Below are 27,573 nucleotides of genomic sequence, written 5' to 3'. Positions count from 1 at the left end.
TGGATCTCTACTACCTGATGCTAACTGTGGTTGGCTTTGCCTGTGCAACACAAGGACAGTGAATTATCTCCTATGTTATTAAACTCTGACACTGTCCATGGATCCTCCACCTGGGACCTTCACTCACATTCCTCTCACATCATACTTTTCCTTCTTCTTTGCTACTAATACTATTTTTTATAGCAGCATATGTTCTGCAAATCTCAGTGGGCCCTTCTTGTCCCCAGATCTTCAGTTTAACTTAATTTGGCACATTTACCTCTGATAAAATAGCTGTGCTAATGGCTAATATAATCATGGAATATGGCCAGAAACTGAAAACATTATGACAGTCTCTGAATTAATTCTTAATTAATTCTTTGACCAATTTTGTTTCAACAGCAATTACAAAGAATAGCCTATGTCATATTACTTAGGTGATCAGAATCTTGATATTCAACATGTCCTTAACTTTTCTTTCAGCAACAATATACTTAGCGTTAATAATTTGGGTGGCATTTCTAAAAAATGTCAAGAGACATACTGAATCATTACACAGAAGTTGTGTTATAAATGTACTTTCCTGAATTTCAGATGAAGAAAATAAAAGGTTTTATATAAGACAGCAATAAATTTTTCAATCATACTAATGTAGTATGCTAATGAAGAAACCTAATTTTCATTATATGTGTATTAAAATTTTACTCCTTTCATTATGTCTATGGATGCAGCTATCATATCTATGGATGCTCCTTTTTTTATGGACCAGGGTTTAACTAAGGATAAAAAGGGGAAAAAAAATTCATCCACATAGACAAATGATGTACATACTTCTTGGAGCCACAAACAATGATGTTTTAGGAGATGAGATGACTAATGAGGACATCAGGCTATGAGAAGCTTAATATATAAGAATGATATCAGAGTATTCCTAATAAAAATTATGTTTTTGTTCATGACAATGTGATTTACTATATAAACTGAAAAATACCTCCAATTACAGGGCAAAGAGAAATTCTGAATGAATATAACAAACATTCATTAAGATGCACAGTTAAGCTCCTGTGGAATTAAGAGGAATCTTCTAAGGTAAAAAGAAAAATTAAAAGAAGAATAGCAAAATGGGTTGACAAAGAGGTTTTCATGGGAAGATATGCAGGTCTTGATAACCAATGAGTTACAATTTTAATGGCCATGGGGAACAGAGATGAGTACAATTGATTCTTGAATAACTGACTCACAGGTTTGAATTGCACATGTCCACTTACACATGGATTTTTTTCAATAAATAATGACAATACTACATAATCTGAGGTTAATTGAACCTGTGGGTGTGGAACCATGGATACGGAGGGCCTACTGTAGTTCTGGAACATCCACAGATTTTGATATTCGGGGCAGATCCTGGAACCAATCCCCCACAGACACCCAGGGACGACTGTACGTGGTCCCAGGTAAGGTAAAGTTAACATTTAGACCCACCACAAAAAGGCAGGGTTTTGATGGCTACAACCTCAATGAAGAGATAGACTAGAAAAGCTGTCCATCAGTCCAGCAGATAAAGACAAAAATGAAACTTGACTCTCTCGGTCTGCTCTCTTGCTTGAAATAATATAGTCTATCTTGAGAATGTGTGGTCTTAGACCTACTATCACAAAGTTGAGGTTTCCAATGTGTGCTATCTATAAGTTATACAAAACCTTGGGCTGTAAATTAACATTAAAAAGTGATCCCAGCCTGACAAGACCTCTGAATTAATTTGTAGAAGTCAATAAAAACTTTTTATAAGGGAAACACATTTAATCAAAACCTCATAGTTAGCTAAAACTGATCTCACATAAGAAACAATATGTATACCCCAAGAACTTCATATACACAACCATTAGATAAGGATTTTAAATATGAAGATTATAAATAAACATGTTAACTGGCAAAGACATGAAACATTACAATATGAGAAAAAACAAGGCACTTATCAAAAGGAGAAAATTACTTCAAAAGACCAAAATTACTTCAGAAAAGAACACACAGACACAAAGAAATGAAAATTTTAGTCAATAAAATTAAAACCTCAATGGATAGTTATATAACAGACTTAAAATATTTTCAAAAACTAGAAAAATAGATCTGATAAAACTCTAGAATACATACAGTAACAGAGTTCTAGTATACAGAGGAAAAAAACATAGAATTTACAGAAGGAACAGGAACACTTCTATTCATCAAAACTGTGGCCTATCTAGTGGCATCATCATACATATTGGTAAGTTCAAATGTCCCCAGCTCTAGAGTTTTCAGTAAAATTTTCAGTATAAGGTGCTGAAACACTGACAGTATTAAATCTAAAACTATCTGACAGCAACATTAGCTCCTTAAGTGATGCTTAACTGGGGAGATAACTACTTAATGTAATTATCAATTATCACTCCAATTTTAATATATACAGCTAAGATTCTAGAGAGACACAAGAGGTGAGAAAAGAGAATATATGAGAAGGGAAAGACCATTTCTTAGTACTTGGGATTGTTTTTCAACATAGGAAATAATGTGTAACACCTCTTGGAAGATGTGTCCATGAATATACAACTAAACAAATGGCCATGTTAGTCTACCTTAGTATTAATGCCATTGAATTTTTTTCACCAACAAAGTGAGCAAATATGTGTGTTCTTACTTATCATAATGGCAGTCATGCTGAAGTAGCAAATCTCACCTTAGTACTATAATTTCTTTATTTTAAAAGGAAGGAAATGAACCCATGAAAATAAAACCATTATTCTTACCTCTCTGGCATAAATTACAATTCCCCAGAGGTGAAGTCACAAAACCTGATGGGATAAAAAAGGATATATGTAATTTGTTATGAATCTGTGATAAATGTGTTCTTTGACCCAGTTATTCTCTGAGACTTACATTGGTATACATTCCTTCACGTTTTCCATTAGAAAAGAGTAGCCAAAAACTAAGACCAAAGGCTGATATTTTTCTTAGTGCAATCATGGCTTTCATGTCAAAACGTAAAGTTTGCGTCTGGCTTCGGAGGAAGGTTTTAATTCCAAGGATATACCCTGACACTCCCTACCCCTGATGATATATATAACCAAGGTAATGCTATCTGTCTCAATATTATGCACAAGGAAATAGTACATTGTCTTTTTTTCCATATTTATTGAGGTATATTGACAAAATTCTAAGACATTTAAAGTGTACATGTGATGATTTGATATATGTATACACTATGAAAGGATTCCTTCCACAGGAGTTAATTAACACATCCATCACCTCCCATATTTACTTTTTTTGGGTGATAATATTTCAGTTCTACACTCTTAGTAAATTTCAATTATACAATACAGTATTATCAACTACAGTTGATATGAGTTCAACTTTTTAACTTATGTTTTTCAATTCCACATGTAAGTGCTAACATGGATTATTTGTCTTTCTCTGTCTGGCTTATTTCACTTAGCATATACTCCAATATCCTCCAGGTTCATCCATGTTGTTGCCAATGACACGATTTCTTCTGTTTTTGTAAGGTTAAATTATATTCAGTGGTGCCCAGTTTAAAAATGCACAAAGGCCTGAATAGATATTTTTCTAAAGAAGATCTACAAATGACCAACAGTTACTTGAAAACATGTTCAATATCACTAGTCATCTGGAAAATGCAAATCAAAACCCCAGTGAGATCACCTCACACTTGTTAGGATGGCTATTATAAAAAAGAGAAGAGATAACAAATGCTGGTGAGAATGTGGAGAAAAGGGAACCCTTTTGCATTGTTGGTGGGATTGTAAATTGGTACAGACACAGTGGAAAACAGTATGGAGATTCCTCAAGAAATTAAAAACAGTGCTACCTTATGATCCAGCAATCCCATTTCTTGATCTATATCCAAAGGCAATGAAATCATTATCTTCAAGAGATATTTGCACTCCCATGTTCATAGAAGCACCATTCACAATAACCAAGGTATGGAAACAAGCTAAGTGTCTGCCGATAGATTTATGAATAAAGACAATTGTCCATTGTCTTGATAGAGGCACTTTATTTCAGGAATTCAGAGAAATGAATCAGTGATGTTATTATGATAAACTTGTGAATTATGTTAGTATTTTGTAAGTCAAAAAACAAGTATAGAGATATTAAATGCCTTGCTTCATAAGGCTTCTCCTAATAAACGTGATAGGGTAAAAATTGTTAATATGGAGTCTAGAAGTTTAAGCTCTGCTCATCCAAAGTGAACTCTGATTCCTTAGCTTCTTCTCCTACCTCACCAGTTAATGTTCTTTGGACTTGTGTCCTATAGAATTAAGAAACATTTCTTTATATACAATAAAGAAAGCATTTGGGGAGAAATGACATATTGAATAGGCTGGCAAGGGAGGATTTCAGTGAGTTAGAAGAGAGAGCTGAAATATATGAAGAGAGATTCCAGGGTGCTTGCTCTAGGTTATACAGTATTTTCTGAGTGTTAAAAAAACATGATTAAGGCATTTATGGAATTTTATCAAATCTGTGGTCCCTGATTAAAAGATATAACATTTTATGTCACTAAGAAAAGTAAATGCTGCCCTTTAAACTAAGACACACTATTAACTAAGAGATGTAAAAGTGTGGGAAAATGTGTGTCTTAGAGTAAATGAAATTCAGTAAGTTAATCAAAAATTGCTTTTTGATTGTCATATTGTGTTTCTTCCACAAGAACTTCATTTTGAAAGTTGGCTTCCCAGGAAGCAGCTTCATTTTCTATACTCCATAAACTCTGGGAAATCCAGTCTCCTCAGGAGATGCAGAATTGCAATGGGAAGTGGTAAAATGAACTAAAGACACCCAGGAAGAATTCTCAGAAGAAAAATAAAGACAAAAAAAGAGGAACAGTCTCTAAGGAGCCAGTCAGGACTATGGCAAGGCATGGTGGGAGGCGAGTATTTTTGCCACCATGCCTTGCCACTGCAAAGTAGGCAGTGGTGAATGGGAAAGAATACTGTGAGGATTTGGTGAGTGAGAGGGCCCATGGTATGTGGGGGTAAGGGGGTTGGGGATGAGAGAAATATTGCTAGGGGTTAGAACTTGGAACTCCTTAATATCATTCAAGAAAAAACAATGAATTGTGCATTCCTTTAAATTATTTTGTATGTGTTTTGGACTGTGCTTTTAAAACTGTGATCTGAATTTACAAAAAAAAAAGTAACCTATTGTATCTATATATCTATATACAGATACAGATATATTTTTTAACCTCAGAAATAAAATAAAGTCAAAGAGAAAAATCTGGAAATCAAGGAGAATTTGTATAGTAAATTGTTTAGTTCCTTTTTTATTTTAACACCCTCTTTCTACCACACCAACTTCCCTTTTGTATTAGGAACTGTCCACGTTTGCAAGACAAACTCATTGGTTTCAGGTTCAGCCAGGCCATCACATCTTGGTGATGTGATGGTTTTGTTGTTGTTTTATTTTGCCATCTGTTTTGTTTCGTTTTAGATTTCCTGTGTGTGGTGGAAGCTGGGCTCCATATAAAGGATCAGAAGGGAGTGAGAAGACTGGAGAGGTTGTATGCAAGGGGAGGAATCCTCTCCCACAGAAAAAAAAGGCTGAATTTGCACAAGACCTGGGCCTGATCATCGTGGATTTCTGGACCCTGAAAGCTTTGTGCCCAGAAAACTCCCTCAGATAGCTCCATCCTTCATTTGTTTTTCCTTCCTGTCCTCTCCTTCTTCTTCTCTGACCTCTCCTCCCCCTCCTTCTCCTCCTCCTTTTCAGGTTTTTTGAGATATAATTGATATATAATAAAATTCACCCTTTTTGTGTAAATTTAATGAATTTTGATAAACATACAATCATATGACCACCACCATCACCACAAGAGCATTTCCACCATCCCAAAAAGTTCTACCTCATTCTTTGTATTTAATCTCTTCCTCCCAGGCCCAGCCCCAGGAAATCTCTAATTTGCTTTCTGTTCCCTTAGGTTTGTTTTTTCCAGAATGTCATATAAATGAAATCATACAGTATTTATACAACTTTTTGAATTCGGTTTCTTTATCTTAACATGATGCATTTGAGATGTATTCCCGTTATTGAAAGTAGAGGTAGTCAATTCATTCTTATTGCTGAATAGTATTTCATTATATGGATATTCTATTTACCAGCTCATGAACATTTTGATTGCTTCTAGTTTGGGGCAATTACGAATAAAGCCACTCTAAGTGTTTGCATGCATGTTTTTGTGTGGACATCTGTTTTATTTCTCTTGGGTAAATATCTAGCAGTGGAATTGCTGGACCATAGTAGGGTGCATGTTTAACTTTATAAGAAACTTCCAAACTGTTTCCCAGAGTGGCTGCACCTTTTTGCATTTCCACCAGCAATCTATGAGAAGTCCACCTGCTTTGCATTTTTTCCAGTACTTGGTATTTTCAATTTTCCTTTTAAGCCATTCTGGTAATTCTAACAGGTACGCATTGTCAACAGGTTTTTGATGATTATGTCTTGAGCAGAGTCACAGGAAAGTAAAATCTTATCAATAAATGTGTGTTCTGATGAAGTCTGTGCTACTGAGTTATATTACTTTATTATCATTGCAAAAGATTATAAAGGAGGAAGTCGAAATGAGATGAGGCTATTATTGGATAATACTGAATAAGTGTTTCTGCAAAAGAAGGAGGAAAAAATTAAAGATTCTTTTGTATTTTCATTAGAGCTATAAGATATCTGTGTATTCCATTGTGAACTTGGTTGCACTTTTAAAAAGACACTGAATTTAAAAATAATAATAACCTAAGAAAAATGTTTCTCCAGGAGAAGAAGAGTCAAGTTGAAATTGACTCTAGTATACACTAGCAAAGGTGCCAAATAGAATAATTTACATTTCTTCCTATGCTTTGCATTTATTAACTGAATTTAGGAACTACCATACATATAGATTTCTCAGAATGGTGTTATATTTATGCCAAAATTCTCAGTTTTCAATAGCATTTATTTCCAAATAAGGGGAAAGGTCTAATTCCCTACTTGAACCTGAATATTATAATAGAATAAAATTCCACTTGCATAGAACAAAACATTATTGAATGGCCACAGAATATACTCTTAATTCTGGCTAGTCATCTTGCAAATTGCAAATACTATTATTCTAACTGGAAAAAAAAATTTCACCCTGAATTAATTAGCATCAAGATCAGGCTTGTCACAATTAAAATTTTTTTAAAATAATAATTTTTAAATGCAAACTTGGGGATGAGTTTGATAGATCACAGACAGAAAACAGAAAGTGAGATAAGAAATACAAATTCCCAGAGTTAGGTTTTCAAGCCCCTGTCAAACACCAGATCAAGAGAAGTAAAAGAATGATTAGGCTCATGGGCTCACTGGCCCCACAGTAAGAAAGGCAAAGTGCTATAAGAAAAAAGAATTCCTGGTGATCTTCAATCTGACTGTGATGTAGCTGAGAATCCACGAAAGAACATGGTGTTTGAAACTGGATGGATCCAAGTTCAAATTCTGACTATATCACTTATCATTTATGTGACATTGGGCAAATCATGAAAATATTCCATGACTCAACAATGTCTTACTTCAGTAATAGGGTAATGCTGGCCTCATAGAGTGAGTTAGGAAGTGTTTTCTCTGCTTCTTTTAGAAGAGATTGCAGAATTGGTATAATTTCTTCCTTAAATGTCTGGTAGAATTCACCAGTGGACCCATCTGGGGCTAAATGGTGTCTGCTCTGAAAGGTTATTATTATTTTTTTTTTTTTTGCGGTATGCGGGCCTCTCACTGTTGTGGCCTCCCCCGTTGCGGAGCACAGGCTCTGGACGCGCAGGCTCCGGACGCGCAGGCTCAGCGGCCATGGCTCACGGGCCCAGCCGCTCCGCGGCATATGGGATCCTCCCAGACCAGGGCACGAACCCGTATCCCCTGCATCGGCAGGCGGACTCTCAACCACTTGCGCCACCAGGGAGGCCCTGAAAGGTTATTATTAATGAGATTTATTTAATAGTTATGGGTCTATTTGAATTGTCTATTTCTTCATGTGTGATTTTTAGCAGATTGTGTCTTTTAAGGAATTGGTCCATTTCATCTAGGTGATCAACTTAGTGGGCATGGAGTTGTTCATGATACTCCTTTTTTATCCTTTTGATGTCTGTGGGATTTGTAGTAATGTCCTTTCCTTCATTTCTGATATGAGTAATTTGCATCAATTCATATTTTCTTTAGTTTGCTTGGCTAAAGGCTTATTGATTTTACTGATCTTTTCAAGAGCCACCTTTTCATTTTGTTGATTTTCTTTATGGATTTCATTGATTTTGACTCTAATTTTTATTTCTTTTCTTCTGCTTATTTTAGATTTATTTTGTTCTTTTTTCCAGTGTCCTAAGGTGAAAGCATACATGATTAATTTTAGATCTTTCTTCTTTTTTAATATATACATTCCATGCTATATTTCGCTCTAAATTTTTACATTCTATTTTCAATTTCATTTAGTTCAAGTTATTTAAAAAATTTCTTTTTGACTTGTGCATTACTTGGAAATGTGTTGTTTAATCTCCAAGTATTTGGGGGATTTTCCAACTATCTTACTGTTATTGATTTCTGCTTTAATTCCACTGTGGTGTGAGAACAGACACTGCATAATTTCTATTCTTCTAAATTTATTAAGGTGTGTTTTATGGTCCCAACTGTGGTCTACTGTGGTGAATGCTCCAAGCTGGAGAAATATGTGTATTCAGCTGTTGTTGGATGAAGTTGTTGATAGATGTCCATTGTATCCAGTTAATTGATGGTGCTTTGAGTTCTACTGTGTCCATACTGATTTTCTGCTTGCTGGATCCACCCATTTCTGATAGAGACATGTTGAAGCCTCCAACTACAATAGTAGATTCACCTACTTCTCTTGCACTTCAATCAGTTTCTACCTCATGTATTTTGATGCTCTGTTTTTAGGTACATAACACATTAAGAACTGCTATATTCTTTTGGAGAACTGACTCCTTTATCAATATGTAATTCTCCTCTTTATCCTCGAGAACTTTCCTTGCTCTGAAGTCTAAAGCAGCTACTCCTGCTTTCTTCTGATTACTGTTAGCATGATATATCTTATTCCATCCCTGTATTTTTAACCTATATGTGTCTTTATATTTCAAGTGGATTTCTTATAGACAGCATATTGTTGGGTCTTATTTATTTATTTTTTTTGCGGTATGTGGGCCTCTCACTGTTGTGGCCTCTCCCGTTGTGGAGCACAGGCTCCGGACGTGCAGGCTCAACGGCCATGGCTCACGGGCCCAGCTGCTCCACGGCATGTGGGATCCTCCCGGACCAGGGCACGAACCCATGTCCCCTGCATCAGCAGGCGGACTCTCAACCACTGCACCACCAGGGAAGCCCTGGGTCTTATATTTGACCCACTCTGACAATCTCTGTCTTTTAACTGGTATTTTCAGACCACTGACGTTCAAAGTAATTATTGATATAATTAGATAAATATCTACCATACTTGTCATTATTTTCTACTTTTTGCCCTTGTTTTTTGTTTTTATTTCTGTCTTGCACACTTTTTTTGCCTTTGTGATTTTTTTTTTTTTTGCGGTATGCGGGCCTCTCACTGTTGTGGCCTCCCCCGTTGCGGAGCACAGGCTCCGGACGCGCAGGCTCCGCGGCCATGGCTCACGGGCCCAGCCGCTCCGCGGCATATGGGATCCTCCCAGACCGGGGCACGAACCCGTATCCCCTGCATCGGCAGGCGGACTCTCAACCACTTGCGCCACCAGGGAGGCCCGCCTTTGTGATTTTAATTGAACATTTCATATGCTTCCATTTTCTCTTCTTTTTTAACTTTTTTAAGTGGCTGTCCTAGAATTTGCAATATACATTTACAGATAATACAAGTCCACTTTCAGATAACACTCTACTGATTTACAAGTAGTGCAGGTACCTTATAAAATATTCCTAATTCCTCATACACACCCACTGTGAGTTTCATTTGTTACTTTGAGCATTAAATTCTATTTAATTTGAAAGTTTTCCCAAATTGTTTAAATAAAATACTGTATCTGAAATTAAGTCTGTACCTATAATTAATTCTGTGGTGTTTCATCTTAGTATTTTTTTGTTTTGTTTTGTTTTGTTTTGCGGTATGCAGGCCTCTCACTGTGTAGCCTCTCCTGTTGTGGAGCACAGGCTCTGGACGTGCAGGCTCAGCGGCCATGGCTCACGGGCCCAGCCGCTCTGTGGCACGTGGGATCTTCCCAGACCGGGGCATGAACCTGTGTCCCCTGCATCAGCAGGCGGACTCTCAACCACTGCGCCACCAGGGAAGCCCCCTAGTATGTTTTTTTTTATGTATTTGAAATTTTGGCTTAAAGCTTTATTTTAAATGGAAAAAATTATGTTTTTAATTTTATTTGTCTGTTTCTTTCTCACTATACCCTTTCTTATCTAAAGTTTTAGGTATTTCTTCCACCTGATTGCTTGTAGCTCCCAGGTAGGAACGAGGTTTAGAGATCCTTCTCTGCAATGATCTTGGAATATTTAAACACCTCTTCATAGAGTAGATGTTATTCTGCCCCACCTCCTTGGCATGAGAATTCATCTTTGGCTTCTGGCCTTCCTAGGCCCAGAGTTTCCTATGAAGTCATGGACCCATGCAGTGTAGTTGTTCCAGTCTTTCCTGTATATTGTTAAGGACCAATTTCTCCAATCCCTGGCTTTAAATGTAGGTATTCATCTTCTCAGCCCTTCTTGCATGAGCACTCTTAGGCTTTGTTCCCTGGCAGGAACCAAGACCCTAGGTACCACTGCCTGCCTCCCTTTTAGCTTTCAGTTTTCTGTACTCTTAGCATGGATGGAAATATCTATCTTGTTTATGAGGCTAGAGACAACCTATCAACTATCTCATTTACATTGTTATTTATTATTATTTTATATTTATGCATTTGGATATAAATGATATACAAAGCATACATTTATTGTGCCATACTTAGTATATTTCTTGCCGATTCATTAATCTTACAATATTCCCTACCTCTAAAAATGTTGTAAGCTGACAAATTGACTGATCTAAAACTCCCCTGCCACAAATTTATAGATTTTTTTTCTTTATGGTTATCTTGCTAACACTCATGTGGCTTCCAGAAAGAATCTATCATCAATAAAAGAATTATAAATGCCATACTAGATGGCAATAAGTCTTATTCCTTTAAAGAAAAAAAGGAAAAAAAAGCGAAAAAAAAAAACGAAGAAAAAGTCCCAATTCCTAAATGTAGCAATTTTGAAGAACCATCCAGCTTGGTAAAATGGGATCATTGCATTGCTATTCATTTTCCAGATTTGTAGCTTTTATTGTCACCCTCATTAAGTAGCATATAATTGAGTGTTCCTTTGGTATTTGGCACTGTTCTAGGTGTTGTAGTATTTAGCTAAGGAATTAATGAACAGTGGAAGCAAATCAGTATATGAGGTTTTTATCTCTCCAACAAATAGCCAAAATACACCCAGGGCAGATTTTTGGAATTCAGATAGCCCAATATAATGTAAAATATTGTTAGCTCCATCACCTCTGTGGTAATTATTCCAGCCCTCTAACAGTGTATTTTGCAATGTTGGATTGATCACTTATTGAATAATTATTTTAACAAATGCTTAGAGAGCACCTATTTTGGGACAAGCACTCTACCAGATGGAGAGACAAATTATTGCATATCAATATCTCTGATTTGTGTCTCTTTGCAATCACTCCTAATATTATGCCTAGCTTATGTTAAGTGCTTAGTGGATGTTTGCTGAAATTAACAAGGGAGTGAATCAATCCATGAATAAAATTAAATGCCTGTAGAGAATAAAAGTGATAGAATAGGCAGTTTTGTTCTTCTAATAAAATATATTAGCCACTTAAACTTTTAGCACAAAGTCATCACACATCCGCTGGGATAAATTAATTTACCCATTAATTTTCTCATATAGCCCAGTCTGTTTACTGATCACTTTCTATGTTTCTAAGATGCAAACGCAACCATATTCCCAAACTTCCCTTATACTTTGGAAATTCCAGCTCAAGCAATGTGAGCAGAAACAATGTAGTGTGAAGAAGTGACCACCTACACAAGATTTTACCTTTTCATTTCCCACACAGCTAGAATAGTGAAAAGGCGAACCTAGGAACCATGTATTGAAAAAGGAGCCTTAAGATAGAGTGAGAGGGATCTCCAAATAACTCCTCAGAAGAGAACTGTTCAAGTAGAAAGGCTCACATTGGTTTGATAAGTACACTAGAAACAGACTTTTATTGTGCTAAGCAACAGAAATTTTAGATTTGATCTGTTACAGACGTTAGTAATACCTTTATGAATCAACTCTTTTCTCAAGAACAAGTTCACGTGATAGTGTAAGAATTAAACAATGTGATCTCTTCGTTATTATATGTAGGTATTATATCCTTGCATAGTTTAGTAAATGAGGGTTAATATTTTTATAAATATTTTTCCTTATTTTTTTTATAATAAATACCCACCAGAGATTGAATTCTGTAGAGAATCCAGAGGAAGGGTGCAAAAAGAGAAGAGACTGACAATTTTACCAAGTTACATATATTGGTCATTTTGTGTTTTATTTTTCTTTTTTTAAAAAATAAACTGAAGCATTACTAATAGCCCAGTCATAGAAAGGATTGTGGTATTACCTAAGTGTTTGCCACCAAACCAAATCTGAGGACAGTTTAGTCCATCAAATTGCCTTTCATCTCTATAAAGTTTGGTCATTGACTGAAGGAAACTAGCAACAGCAAATTGCTTATAGTTCATTAAACCCAGCATGGTGTTTCTTGTCTATTTCTTCTGTCTGGCATGACCTTGCCTGGTTCTTCACTTGGTTACTGACTCTTCATATTGCCTAAGGCATCACCATCTCAAAGGCTGACCCTCCAAGGCTGAGCTAAGTGACCTTTATATACTGAAATTATCTTTTTCTGTCTCTTCCACACATCTATAGGCACATCAATGGCAGGGACTGTGTCTGACTCATTGTTCAATTCCTAATACCTAGTACAGTGCTTATTACAGGTGCCTGGGCCTTAGTAAAATCTGTGTATGACCAAAAGAGCTACAGGATAGGAGGGATCACTTTTGACTGGGGAGGAATCAGAAAGCATGACCAGAGCAATGTAACATACCACTTGGTTTTTAAAAGATGGGCTGGCTTTCCACTGTGCTGTGGAGAGGTACAGTATTCCAGACAGAGGGGAAGCTATAATTAAGGATGTGAAGGGAGTAATATAAATACTTAGGGAGATGCTGGAGAAATAAGATGTGAATGGATAAAATGTTTATGTATGTTAACAGGACAGTTAAGTCTAGAAAGGTAAATTATGAAGATATTGTGGAAGACTTTGAATTATTTGCCAAGTTAGGCCATTGGACCTTCATCGGATTAGACTGGACAATTGTTTAAAAAGGTTTGAAGAGGAAATTGGCATCACTCATTTCACCAGGAATTATAGGTATCTAGGGGTTGTACTATGGTGTCGAGAATGAAACTGAAAAGGTAGGAGTGCATGGGACAGATAACAAAGGGCTCAATGACAGATTTCAGGTTTTGGAGGCAGTCAACGATGGCACCCAGGTTCCAAGTCTGGACACCCTGGGAATAATGGCTTTGGTTCATCAGTTGGGAATATGTTCAGCTGCAAGTAACAGGAAACCTAATTTACAAAAGTTTATACAACAAGCAGATTATTTCACATATTACAAAAAGTCTGAAGTTGAGTGACCACTGACATTAACTTAGTAGCTTAACAAAGATAGACACACAGGATCTGTGTCATTCTCTTGGCCTTTCCTTTCCAGGCACAAGTTGGATGCTGAAGTGTCAGCAACATATGTGCATTGGAGACAAAAATAAGTGGGGGAAGGGATTTTAGGAGCTTCAAGTGTCCTTTCCTCAGTAGGCTTCAGCCAAGTCTTATTGTCGAAAACAGTATTATTTGGGCCTATCGAGCTCCATGGGGAGACAGAGTAGAAGAGTGTTTTATATGTACAACTTTCAAAGTGTAAAGCATCACGGAAGAAAAGAGTTGAGAATGCAAGTTAAGTTAGATACTCTATAGTGTCTGCCATAGGTAGTAACTTAAGTAAAGGGATTCAGGTTCAAGATGTTTTCATGGAATGAAGATAATTTGAACTAAGAGACTTCTGTGGACTCTTGCAAGTTAATTAGAAATGCTGACAGGAAATCCAGGTCTAGACTAAAGTTATTTTTCTGTAAATTATCCTAGATGTTCTAATCAATCAGCTAGTAAGAGCATTAGTAAAGAGAGCAGAATACAGTGGCATTCCCAGGCTCTCCAAAGCATTGCTATCCAAAATAAGTATAATGTGAGCCACATAGGGAATTTTATATTTTCTAGGACCCACATTAAGAAAAAGTAAAAAGCAATGGGAAAATAAATTTTAATAATATGTTTTCTTATATCGACATATACCAAATATAGTCATTTCAACATGTAATCCATACAAAAAACAGTAATATAGTTTTCATTATTTTTATCTTTGGTCTTCAACATCCTGTGGGTATTTTATATTCATAGCAAATATCAATTTGGACCAGCTATATTTCAAGGGCTCATTAGTCACTTGTGACTCATGGCTACTCCATAGCTTTAGTCATTGTAAAAAATCAGAAGAAATCTCAATCAAAATACCAGCAAGTTATGTTATGGATAGCAACAGATTGTTTCTAAAGTTTACTTGGAGAGTCAAAAGATCCAGAATAGCCAACACAGTACTGAAGGAGGACAAATTTGGAAGACTAACGTTACCTGACTTCAAGATTACTATGAAGCCATAGTAACCAAGGAAGTGTGGTATCAGTGAAAGAATAGACAAATAGATCAGTGGAATAGAACAGAGAGCCTAGAAATAGACCCACATAAAAATACTTAACTGTTCTTTGACAAAGGAACAAAGGTAATCTAATGGAGCAAAGATGATCTCTTCAACAAATGGTACTGGAACAAATGGACATCCACAGGTAAAAAAGAATTTAGACACTGATCTTACACTCTTCACAAAAATTATCTCAAAGTGGATCACAGACCTAAATGTAAAAATGTAAAGCTATAAAACTCCTAGAAGATAACATGGGAGAAAACCTAAATGACCTAGGGTATGGTAATGCTTTTTTAGATACAACACCAAAGACATGAGCCATAAAAGAAATAGTGGATAAGCTGGACTTCATTAAAATTAACAACTTTTGCTCTGTGAAAGCCAATAACAAGAGAATGAGAAGATAAGCCACAGACTGGGAGAAAATATTTGCAAAAGACACATAAAGGACTGTTATCAAAAATATACAAAAAAAAAAAACCTCTTAAAATTTAACAATAAGAAAGCAAACAATGGGGTTTCCCTGGTGGCGCAGTGGTTGGGAGTCCGCCTGCCGATGCAGGGGATGCGGGTTCGTGCCCCGGCCTGGGAGGATCCCACATGCCGCGGAGCGGCTGGGCCCGTGAGCCATGGCCGCTGGGCCTGCGCGTCCAGAGCCTGTGCTCCGCAACGGGAGAGGCCACAGCAATGAGAGGCCTGCGTACCACAAAAAAAAAAAGAAAAAAGAAAGAAAGCAAACAACTCAATTAAAAAAATTGACCATAGACCTTAACAGATACCTCACCAAAGAAGATATACAGATGGCAAATAGCATACAAAAAGATGCTCCACATTATATATTGTCTGGGAAATGGAAATTAAAACAACAGTTAGATATCACTATATACCTGTTAGAATGGTCAAAATGCAGAACACTGACAACACCAAATGCCAACAAGGATGTAGAACAACAGGAACTCTTATTTATTGATGGTATGAATGCAAAATGGTACAGCCATTTTGGAAGACAGCTTGCTGATTTCTTATGAAACTAAACATACTTTTACCCTATAGTCCAGCAATACTACTCCTTACTATTCACCGAAATGAATCTAAAACATGTCCAAACAAAAACCTGCACATGGATGTTTATAGCAGCTTTATTCATCATCACCAAAACCTGAAAGCAAGCAAGATGTCCTTCAATAGATGAATGGATAAATAAGCTGTAGTACATCCAGATAATGAAATATTATTTGCAATAAAAAGAAATCACCTATCAAGCCATGAAAAGACATGGAGGAAGCTTAAATGCATATTACTAAATGAAAGAAGCCAATCTGAAAAGGCTATATACTCTGTGATTCCAACTATATGACATTCTGGAAAAGGCCAAATTACGGAGACAACAAAAAGATCATCAGTTGGCAGGGACTGTGGTGGGGGAGGAAAGACGATTAGGAGAGCACAAAGGATTTAGGGTGCAGTGAAAATAATATATTTGATAGTATAATGACAGATATATATCATTATACCCAAACCCATAAAACACTAACAAGAGTTACCCTAAGGTAAACTACGGACTTTAGACTAAACTGACACATAATCATGATGTGTCAATTTAGGTTCATCTTTGGCAAAAAATGTGCCTTTCTGGCAAGTGAGGTTGATAATAGGGGAGGCTATGCATGTGTGTGGGCAGGGGTTATATGGGAACTCTCTATACCTCCCTCTTAATTTTGTTATAAACCTAAAACTGCTGTAAAAAATAATTTCTTTTAAAAAAATCACAAGAAAACAAAAATTAGAGAGTGGATTGAGTCTACTTTAAAGAAATCCAATCTTAGCCTTTCTTATGCATTGATATCTCACAAAAACAGAAAGTCAGGAGGGTAGTAATGTTCATGATGTTTTTAAAAGAATTCCAGTCGTGTCTTCCTTTATTTCTGCTTCTTGGAGAAGGAAGAGTTGGACAACGCTTTGGAGACCATGATGGGCAGGATGTTTCAGGGATAAACCTTCTCTTTAATAGGCAGCAGGATTGGCTATTGATAGTACTCTCTTGGATTATCAGGTAAATTCAAATATTTTAGGCTGAAGATGGATATAAAAGGAGCCTCACTGATATTAAGAAGGAAAGAATGGAAACTGACTAACTCCTGAAGAAGGCAATGCTTGATGGGCTTTAAAGTTTTTGCACACCGAACCTGTATGACAAGTATTACATACTGTTTTGTTTGAGGTCACTGAGGTTACTCTCCCCACCTTGCTGTCGCTTGCTGGGCTAGAAGTGAGCATAAGTATTTTTTCCTTGCAGCAAAGCATTAGAGGGGCTACAGAAATGAAAGTGGCTGCTCCCTTAAGTGATAGGGCTCTGTCTGCCCAGGACCACAAACCTAGTGCATTCATGGGGCCTTGAGAACACTATGACTGGGACACTAAGGGAGCAGGCTCTGAGAGTACATTTGGTCTCAGCATTTCCAGAGATGACAGGCATTATTTTAAGCAGATAGGATAGGGGGTCCCTGGAGAAAGAGAACCAGGAATGGCTTTCTGGACATAAGAGAACCCATTTTGGCCTAAGCCATTTTGTGATCTAAGCCTGGTTACAAAGCTTGCCCTTGAACAGGTCTTGGTAATGAAGGATCCTAAGGAAACAAAAGAATGCAGGAACAGAGAAAAGGCAGTCAAACAATAGTGCAGTGATAAAGCAGAGTCCTAGTTCCTCCTCAAGGGATATACATAATAACATATCTTTGAGTTCTGCAGGGACTCTCCACTCCCCACCCACGTGGAGGACACATGATGATGTTGACCCTCCTGACTTCAATCAACTAAGGCTTGGACTCTGTCAACCTTTGCCCCAGTTCTATGCTGAATTCTCCTCTGCTCCAGCCCCTTCATGAATATGCATGTACCCTTAGCTTAAAACTTCCCCAATTTTGCTGTTAAGGAGACAATGCCTTGGGAAAGATTGCTGGGGTCCTCTTTACTTGCTGCAAGTAATAATAAATCCTTCCTTCTCCTGATCTTTGGCTTGGTTGTCTCTATTGGCTCAACAACCACCAAGAGGTGAACCCAGTTTTTGGGTAATATTATTAACTGACGAGAATAGACTTGTTATGAGAAGAAATCTAGCTAGAAGTCACCAAACGTCCTCCTGGAATGCCATTGCTTCTTTCCTCTTCTAGAGCAATCTGACTTTTCCTTGAAAGGCCATCCAAAAATATCACCTCCTTTGTGAAGCCCTTCCTGATTTCCCCAGGCAGAAGTCCTTACTCTCTCTCCTATACCACCATAGCTATAGTAAACAACTTTTACAGCACATGGATTTTAATAAAATGTCTGCTCACATTATGTATTCCTAATTAAGTATACAATTCTTAAGAGCCAAAACTACAGAATGGCTTCTTCAGCCATTATCTTTGGACTTGTGGTCATTCCTGACCAATTGTAGGCACTCAATAAACATGAATATTGGTATAATTTTCCTTCTATCTAACATCATAGCTAACAGTTAGAAATATTAAGTTTTTCATCAGTAAAAAGGGGCAAATTTATCTTTCCTACTAAGCACACAGAGTTGTGGTACCAATGGAGAGAAACATCTAATCATGATAGATATTATATAAAGTACTGATTTAAAAGTCACTTCTGCCCCTAACGAGTAAAATGTTGATGTATCACATACTAATAATAGCAAACATGTATAGAATGCTTACCATGGGCCAGGCACTGTTCTAAACACTTTGATATTTTACCCCTTTAGTCCTCACTGCAACTTTGAGATAGTTCCCATTATTATTCTGTCCATTTTGGACTTTAGAAAATTGCAACACAAAATATTCAAGTCTCCCTCCTGAGCTAGTAGGCAGTTGAATTAGAGTCAAACCAGGCAGCCAGAATTACACACAAAGCAATACCTACCACGATAGACCATCTTCCCATCAGCCTCACGGGATGAAGGGGAGGTGGCAAGCAGCCAGCCCTGCATGATATCACCACTAAATGCGGCTCCAGAAGGACCATCCCACTCTGCCCCCAAACACAGGAAATGAGGATGGACTCTACATTCCCATCCCAGAGAAGCAGGCTTTTTGTAAACACATAAGGGTCAATTCAGATGACTATCAGAAGAACAGTGACTTAAAAATGCAGATGACATATATGCACTACTATATATAAAGTAGATCACTAATAAAGACCTACTGTAGAGCACAGGGAACTCTACTCAATACTCTGTAATGGCCTATATGGGAAAAGAAGCTAAAAAAAAGTGGCTGTATGTTTACGTATAACTGATTCACTTTGCTGTACACCTAAATCTAACACAACATTGTAAATCAACTAGGCTCCAATACAAATGTTTTTTAAAATGCAGATGAGAAAGCATAGGACTGTCAGAGGCTTCCAGGGTGGGTGTGGCCTTCCTAAAGCAGATGTGAGTCACCAGGAGTCACAGTGCCCAAGGTGAGTCAGTATCTCCTTGAAGAATCTCTTGGGAGACTAGAGGGGACACCAAGAAGCCTGAGTTTTGTTTGTGTTTCCGCAGGTAGCTGAATAGGATTTTTATATGACAGTTTGTTTTGTGGAGAAGCTGGATAATCAGAGAATACTAATGCCAGCTGCAACCTGAGCTTGGAGTCGAACAGTTTCACCAGGAGTCCATGCCTGGGAACTTCCCTGGTGGCGCAGTGGGTAAGAATCTGCCTGCCAATGCAGGGGACACGGGTTCGAGCCCTGGTCCGGGAAGATGCCACAGAGCAACTAAGCCCGTGCGCCACAACTACTGAGCCTGCGAGCTGCAACTACTGAGCCCACGAGCCACAGCTACTGAGCCCGTGTGCCGCAACCACTGAAGTCCACATGCCTAGAGCCGGTGCTCCACAACAAGAGAAGCCACTGCAATGAGAAGGCTGCACACCACAACGAAGAGTAGCCCCCACTCACCACAACTAGAAAAAGCCCTAACACAGCAACGAAGACCCAATGCAGCCAAAAAAAAAAAAAAAAAAAAAGAGTCCATGCCTGGAGGGACAATGTATCTTTTCATGTCATTTAGGTTTTTATTTTTGCAATAACAGCATGTGGTAGAAATTTACAGTATCTCTGGGCCTCATAATTTTGAAAACTTTGCTGCATGCAAATTTACTGCAACAATGCTTTCCTCAATGCACCCTATTGAAATAGGCATCTGATACATATTCAGTAAAGTTGACAACTTAAAATAAATAAATATATATATTGGGAGCAGACATAAGGGGAATACAGGTCATAGCCCTCAGTGGAGTGGACAGGGGATGGAGCAGGAGAGATACAAGGGTCTCTGAGTGACCAATTTCTCCCCCAGACATATTGCTATGGTTCTATCTTTATAATTTCCCTTTTGAGATCATGTGGATTTGGGGATAAAAATACCCTATGCCATATGTGAGAGACATGTTGTAATTTGGAAATACCAAGGGATATAGGTTTGCTTGTCAAATGAATGATATAAGGAGTTCTAATTGGCACGAGAAAGAAGCCTTTCCTTAAATTTTCTTCTCTGACTTGAGCACATATGCTCAGAACTAGTCACATATGTCTTATGCCTTTCTCTGCCTTAGCAATTTTTGAGACTCTGAATTTTCTGCTTGGATGGTGCCCAGTTCTCTGCTCCTTATCAACTTGGCAGCTGAGCGCAGCTGCCTTTGCCTTAAAGCAAAACCAGAGGTGCTCTCACTGAACCCGGTGCCTCTCCTCCAGGAAGCTAATCAACCAAAGCTGATCAGGAGCTTCTTACAATGACATCAGGGGCTTACATCATAATCACTGATAGAGCAAAGTAATAAAAATGGAGATGATTTTCTGCAGAGTTAACAAAAAGAGAAGGAATTTCTAAGGATAACGGCAAGTCTCCCCTGTGTCAAAGCTAAATGAGGCAGCGAGCAGAAGGGGATTTCAAAAGTCATCGCCTGAGTTCATAACACTGGCTACTTAGAAACAGACTGAGGCAGTTCCAGAATGGAAATCTCAAATATTTACCTGGTTTTAGTTAATAGACAATACTTCTCTGAAGGGGGAAATCTAGAAAGAGATCACCTTTATAATTCACATGGGGGGAAATGAATGTCAAAAAATAGGATTGAGACATGATGTTTTTCAAAATCAAATCAAGTTTCATCTCAGATTCATGAAGAGGTTTCTACCTTCACCATACAAGGGTATATAGAGGTTAATTCCTAGAGCTCAAAGAACAGGGATATCAGTACTATGGGACTTAGAGATAATTTTATCTAATATTCTGTGGTTGATAGTGGTAAAGTGACTTCGCAAGATCATATGTTAGGTAATGGCAGAAATGAGAATCCATTTATGGATTCAGTCCTGGGTCTTTGAACAATACACTTTTGTCTTTTGGTCGAATTGAGACTCCAAAGCCAAGATCTAACTGCTTCAAGCAAATTATCATTTACTCAGTGATATGGTGTAAGCTATATTTTATGCCATTTTAGAAGAAGGGTGTGAGAACTGTCCTATCCAGGAAATTCTGCCTGGTGTCCCAGAATCACTGAAACTTGCCTTGAGGATGTTTTCATGTTTTTGGACCCTTTCAGAGACATCAGGAAATACACTGAATTCCCTTAAGGTAAATGGTAAAAACCCCAGACATTGACATTTGTAACACTGCCCAGTGCATGTCAAAGGCACACACCATAGAGGCATGCAGAATTCATCATTTCAACAAAAAATTGCCATAAATCTGTATATGCTGAAATGGTGATTTACTCAGTAGGACCTCTACATCACATACAATGTGCAGTTTGGTCAGAAAGTGGTACCTGCAGAACAATCCACATACAATGAGAATACAATTTAGAATTGATGTGGTCTTTTATATTTTCAAAGTCTTTCACAATCATGCGTTATTTAGATTCAGGCTGAGCTTGGGAGCTGATGCCCCCATGCTGAGCACTCTTATGGGAAAAATGAAAGCCAATAATAATACACACCAGAGTTATGGGAGGTCCCTGTATCCCAGCTCTGTCTTAGCCTCAGATTCCACGGAGGTCTTTGCCTACAACAGACTGGAATCTTGACTAATTTATTTTTGCCACAAATACCAACTGAACTCTGATATGTGACAGTCACTATTCTTGATGCTGGGGATTCAATGGTGAAAGCAAAACAAATAAGGTCACAGTGGAGATCCTTGAGTTCATGATACTTACATTCTAGATGGGAAGGACAGGTAATAAGCACTTAAACACCTACATGAGATCATTTCAGATAGTGAGAAGGGATGCAGAAAGGAAATCTGAGTAATGAAGTAAAGACTGATTGATGGAAATGGATGAGGCCAGCCACTTTCCTTTAGACAGGGTAGCTGAGGATGGCTATTTTAAGGAGATGGCATTTATGGGAGATGTATCATGAGGAGAAGCTCGTCACAGGAAGATCCGGGGAAGAGAGTCCCCAGTAGGAGGATCTTAAAAAAAGAAGGTGCTTGGAATGTTCCATGAAATGAAGAAGGTGGCCAGTGTGGTTGGTGCAGGACATGGGGGTAGAGTAAACAGTGGCTGATTTTTGGCAGCCCTCTTCCCAATGTTTAAAGGATTCCTCACCTTTAACAGTCTGGCAGGAAGCAGAATTTGCCTCCTAATATAGAAACTAAAACCTGAGTCTCTTGCTTTTGCAGCTTCTCTATGCAAACACCAAACAAGGTGGGGGATGGAAGGCCATGAGCATGCGTCCTAGGTTAGACCAATTGGACAGACCTAGAATTTGGAGCTAGAAATGCATGACAACAAGATATAGTAGTGGCAGGGGTGCCAACAGAGGCCTCCAAGGTCTAATCTGGGACCTCAGAGAGACAGAGAAAAGTCTGGTATCCCATACTTAGAGAAGGCAGCAGATGCATCCCATAAGAAGGGATCTGGGTATTATTTTCATCGAGTCTATTTGTTTTTTCCAGTTTTCTCTGTCTAGTTCTCCAGCGTCTCCAGTAAGTCTATGAACACCCTAATAACTTCAAAACCTTTATTTTCTGCTTGAATCATTCAGAGTTTGTTTGGTTGCTAGCAACTCAAACTCTTTCAGATTGATACAGAAATTGGCTCCAGGAGTGGATACACACAACAAACCATCACAGGGGAGAGCTGGAATTGGTTTTCCAGCTTGCTTAGAGCTGAAGGCAATAAAAATCAGCTGGTATTAGGGAATCTGACCTCAGCACTTCATAGCAAGCAGTGGTGAAGAAACTAATCTAATTCTTACCTGTGGTCACCTGCTATGAAGTGCCACTGAAGGCTAAGATTTGGGGACCTGAGAGGACCCTTCTAGGAAGAGATGGCTGAATTCGAGGACTGTGATATGGGTGCCTATTTCTAACAAAATGCTGGGAAGCTAAAAAAAAGGACTGCCAATCTGAAGTTCTTAAATCCTCCAAACAAGTTATAGACTGATTTTTTGTGACTGTGCTAAAAGGGATTTTTTTATGACTGTGTTCAGAGAAACTCTAATTTTAGCCTTCTCACGGAGGCTGAGAGATCTTTTTTCTTGCTGCACCAAGAGGGCTGATCCAATGGGTCCCATGATTGTGAGCTCACTTAAATTTACAGTCTAGGTCTCCCATGAGAATTTTAGGACATTTCCTAGAAAAGTGTATGACCCTTGAGAATTGGAATGATAGCCTAAGGTAATCAAGAACATTCAGAGTTCCCTACACGATCCCTGTCCCCCAAATTGGCACCACCCAAACCTTCCTTAAGTCTCTTTGAGAAGTGAGGACCCTCCATTCTCTTATCTGGAGGGACTTATCTACCCTTCCAAAGACCCAGGGAACAGCCTTACTCACAGTCACATGCAAGGGGATGGCAATTCCTCTCATGCTCTACCACCAGCGATCAGTTTCAAGACTGCTAATTATAACCAGATCCTAGCAAACCCCAGGAAGATGCAAGTACAAACTTCGCCTTGGAAGGAGAAAGTTGACAAATCCCCCAAGTTGTAAAACTTTCATTCCTTTTTTATTTCAGTAAAAACCTGGGGAATAGATGTGGAAATAGATTCAAGCAAAGAGGGTAGATAATTCTTTTGGATTAGGCTGAATTTTTCGATAGATGTGTCTATCAGGGATCCTTGATTAAGTGTGCTAACTGGGGTGGACCAAGCTGATAGTACATTTTTGCATGGTTACTTGAATGAATCCTGGATGTAAAATGACTGTGTTTCTAAGGGCCAGGCTGAGGAATATCCCTAGAAAGGAAGCAAGGTTAAAGACAGAAGCAAATACATCAACTCTCTAGATGGGTGTCCTATCAGTAGGGACCCAGAGGTAAGCACAGTTGTAGGTCTATTAGTCAAGTATGCTTGCTAATACTGAATCCCAGACTTGGAAAACAATCCTATAATCACAAGAGTGTTGGGTCAGGGAAGATCTCCACCAACTTCCCCCACCCACTTTTTCTCCCCAGGCCCGGAATTAGTTATTTACAACTACAACTCTACCCATATCCACTATGCCACCGACAATCCAGCCACATTAACTTAGAAATAGCAAATATTTTTTCTCATTCCTAATGCTTAAAAAGCATATAAAAACATTGTTTTCCCTACCATGTAACTCTTAACCAATGACATACCAAGAGCAGGGTGTGGGGGATGTCAGTCAGCCTGGTTTCAAACATTAAGAAGATGCCTTAAGAAAATTAAGAACCATGGTAAAACTTATTAAAGTTGGTCTGCTTTTTATTATTACCATTTACCAGCAATTCTAAACAATGTCAGTGATAAAAATAGTCCTTTCTGATAAAATCTTTTGTTGGTCTAAGTTCAAAACAATTGCTGCCATTAAGTTTTAATAATACATAAGCTTTAAGTTCACACATTTTTACCTATCCTTTAATAAACATTGCATTTTACCTGGAAGGTAATTCTGAGCACCACCATGTAAATGGTTAATCCCTGACATATACAGACACTCATCTACATACATCTGTTTCAAAAGCAAGTATGTAAATGTTGGAAACTGTTCAAGTTTGTTTCAAGTGCAGTTTGTATCCCCAAATGCCCCATGGTATTACATATTCCTGCATTTAAACTGTAGTTCGGATAAACAGGATGGCACGGTTATTGCAAAGGCAGAGAAACTAATTTTGCTTTCTTTCATTCTGTCTTTGCATACACTGAAGTTTTTATTTGTGTTTAACCTTTGCAAGAGTGAAACAGAATGCCAACTGTGAGATGTAGTATTTTTGTTTGTCAAGTCTAAATTTTAGTTCATACATGAAATATTTTATTGAATTTCAATAATATCTATAAAACAGAAATTTATTCTTCCCTTTTGTTTTACAACTAAAGAACAAAAATAATGATAATACTGATTATTACATGGTTATTTTGAAAAATAATTTCATCATATAGAGGAGTGGGTATTAATAGAAGATCCACTCTGGATACCAATACCTATTAGCTCTAACCATGTCTTTGTAGAGAAAACTAAGGCAATAAATTGAGGCAGGCTTCATCCTGAGTTCCTGACACTGAAGGAAACGTAAAGCTTGCTAATGATCCATGTGGCCAGCCTTTTCTTTCTAGGTCCCAATTTTTCGCCTTTCTAAGCCTTTTCTCACCTAGGTCTTTATAGAGGCATATGGCTAAAACCACCACTACCCATTTGACTCTAGTTTCATTGGTACATGAATAAGTTCAGAATGTCACAGAATTATGGTTCATTTAATCAAGTCATTATTCCAACCCTACATGCTTTTCCAGATATGTCTCTTCATTATAAGTCAAGAGACACCCTGGAATTTACTATGCAGTCCTCATGTTAGGTCAGGTCAGGTTTTGCTGCCAAATAAGCTACAAAAACTTAATTTTTAGAAATTAAATTTGCAGATTAAAAACTCTCTTCCAATTTATCCAGTTACCCAGTTACTTCTTCTCATCCTTATTCAAAGACATGAACTCCTGCCTGGACCTTAAATGCTGTCATTCCCTACCGCCGAATTCGAAATCCATTTCTCTTCTAACTCAGTGCACTCCCCTTGGTTATTTTTATCCATTGCTCTGGATTCAATTTCTATCTGACTCATGAATTCAAGTCTGTATCTCCTGTCCAAGTATCTCCCATGAACACCAGTTCCATAGACCAGATGGAATTCCATTTAACTCTACCTCAGACAGGTCAGCCTCATCATATTCAAAATTAAGCCTGTAATCTTCTTCTCCAAACCTCCCTTATCTCGGTAAATAGCATGCATATTCACACCAAAACAGTTCCTTCAGCCAGAACACAGAGAGGCATGGCTGCCTGTTTGGGATAAGGAAGCCCGGGGTTCCGGTGCCTGCTCTGCCTCTAATTTTAGGCAGAGATCTTGTGCAAGACACTGAACATTCTGGAGCCTAAATGGTATTACCTAGAAAATGGGATAGTTTTAATTGGACGGCAGCCAAGGTTTGAGACCTGACTCTACCACTTCCTAACTACGTGACTTTGACCATTTTGTCATCTGTACAATGATAATAACACAAAGTTCTTAAGGTTGTTGAGGGAAAAAGAACACCCCCCAAATCGAAGGAGATACAGATGAACGCATTTTGTAAAATGCACATTACACAAATACTTGCTATTACGATTATTATCTCTAAATTTTTTTAAAGTTCTAAATCAGGTTCTATGGGTGTAGAAAGGAACAGACCAGAATATGCTCTCAAATACAACAAACCAACTGGCTATGTTACAAAAATCAGGAAGTGGGAAGATATCTATTTCTGCTCTCTTTTATTTTAATTTAAAATTTATTTATTTAAATTTATTTTTAAAATAAGAATTGTGTATATCTAGGGAACACAACATAATGTTTCTATATATAATACAAAGATTACTATAGTCAAGCTAATTAACATATACATTTCCTCACATATTTACCTTTTATAAATTTTTCTGGTGAGAATACCTGAAATCTACTCTTTTAGACAATTTCCAGTATGGAAAACAGTATTATTCATTATAGTCATCATGCTATACATTAGATCTTAACCATCTTAAGACTTATGCTTCCTATATAACTGCAGCCTCTGTTCTGAATGAAAAACTTGAAGAGGTCAGGAATTGTGACTGGCAGCTCAGAGGCCATGGCCATTCAGGACAAAAGGAAAGAATCCTTGGGTCTTGACTTTTTTTAGCCCACAGTGAAGCTTTGTTTGGACCCAGCTGAATTCAGCACCAGCTCCCTGGGCAAAGATCAGAGGCACTCCTGAAAGTCAAATGTGCAAGGAGAGATCTTCCTGAGCAGCGTAACCCCTTCATCTACCTCCTGCCTCCTCTTTAAGGCTTTCAAAGAGAAAGAGCCATTTCTTTTTCTTATTTCCTTAAAGTCTTTTGTTTCATCTCCAGCACGTCTAACTCTTGTCTCATTATAATTTCACTTATTTCTATAAAAGAAACCTGACAGCTACAGAACATTTGCAGCAGGAGTGGAAGGAGGGTGGGGAGGTGGGGGAGTGAAGCAGGCAAAGAGAGAAAAAGGGATGTGCCCACGGCTCAGAGTCCTCTGCGAACTCCTCTGGGTGACACTTTCAGAAAGGCCTGCCTCTCAGCCATATGGTAGCACAGTCCCTTGGTGTTATTTTCAGAAGCACCTAGAGCATTAGTAGAAAATGGGATGAAATCAGAGAAGCTTAAAAAGTAGAGAAGTAGCCTGATTTCCGCTTAAACACTTAGTTCTTTTATAGGGGCCCT

Source organism: Mesoplodon densirostris, chromosome 4, assembly GCF_025265405.1.
Source record: "Mesoplodon densirostris isolate mMesDen1 chromosome 4, mMesDen1 primary haplotype, whole genome shotgun sequence".
NCBI classification, from domain to species: domain Eukaryota; kingdom Metazoa; phylum Chordata; class Mammalia; order Artiodactyla; family Ziphiidae; genus Mesoplodon; species Mesoplodon densirostris.
This window is presented reverse-complemented; position numbering follows the sequence as displayed.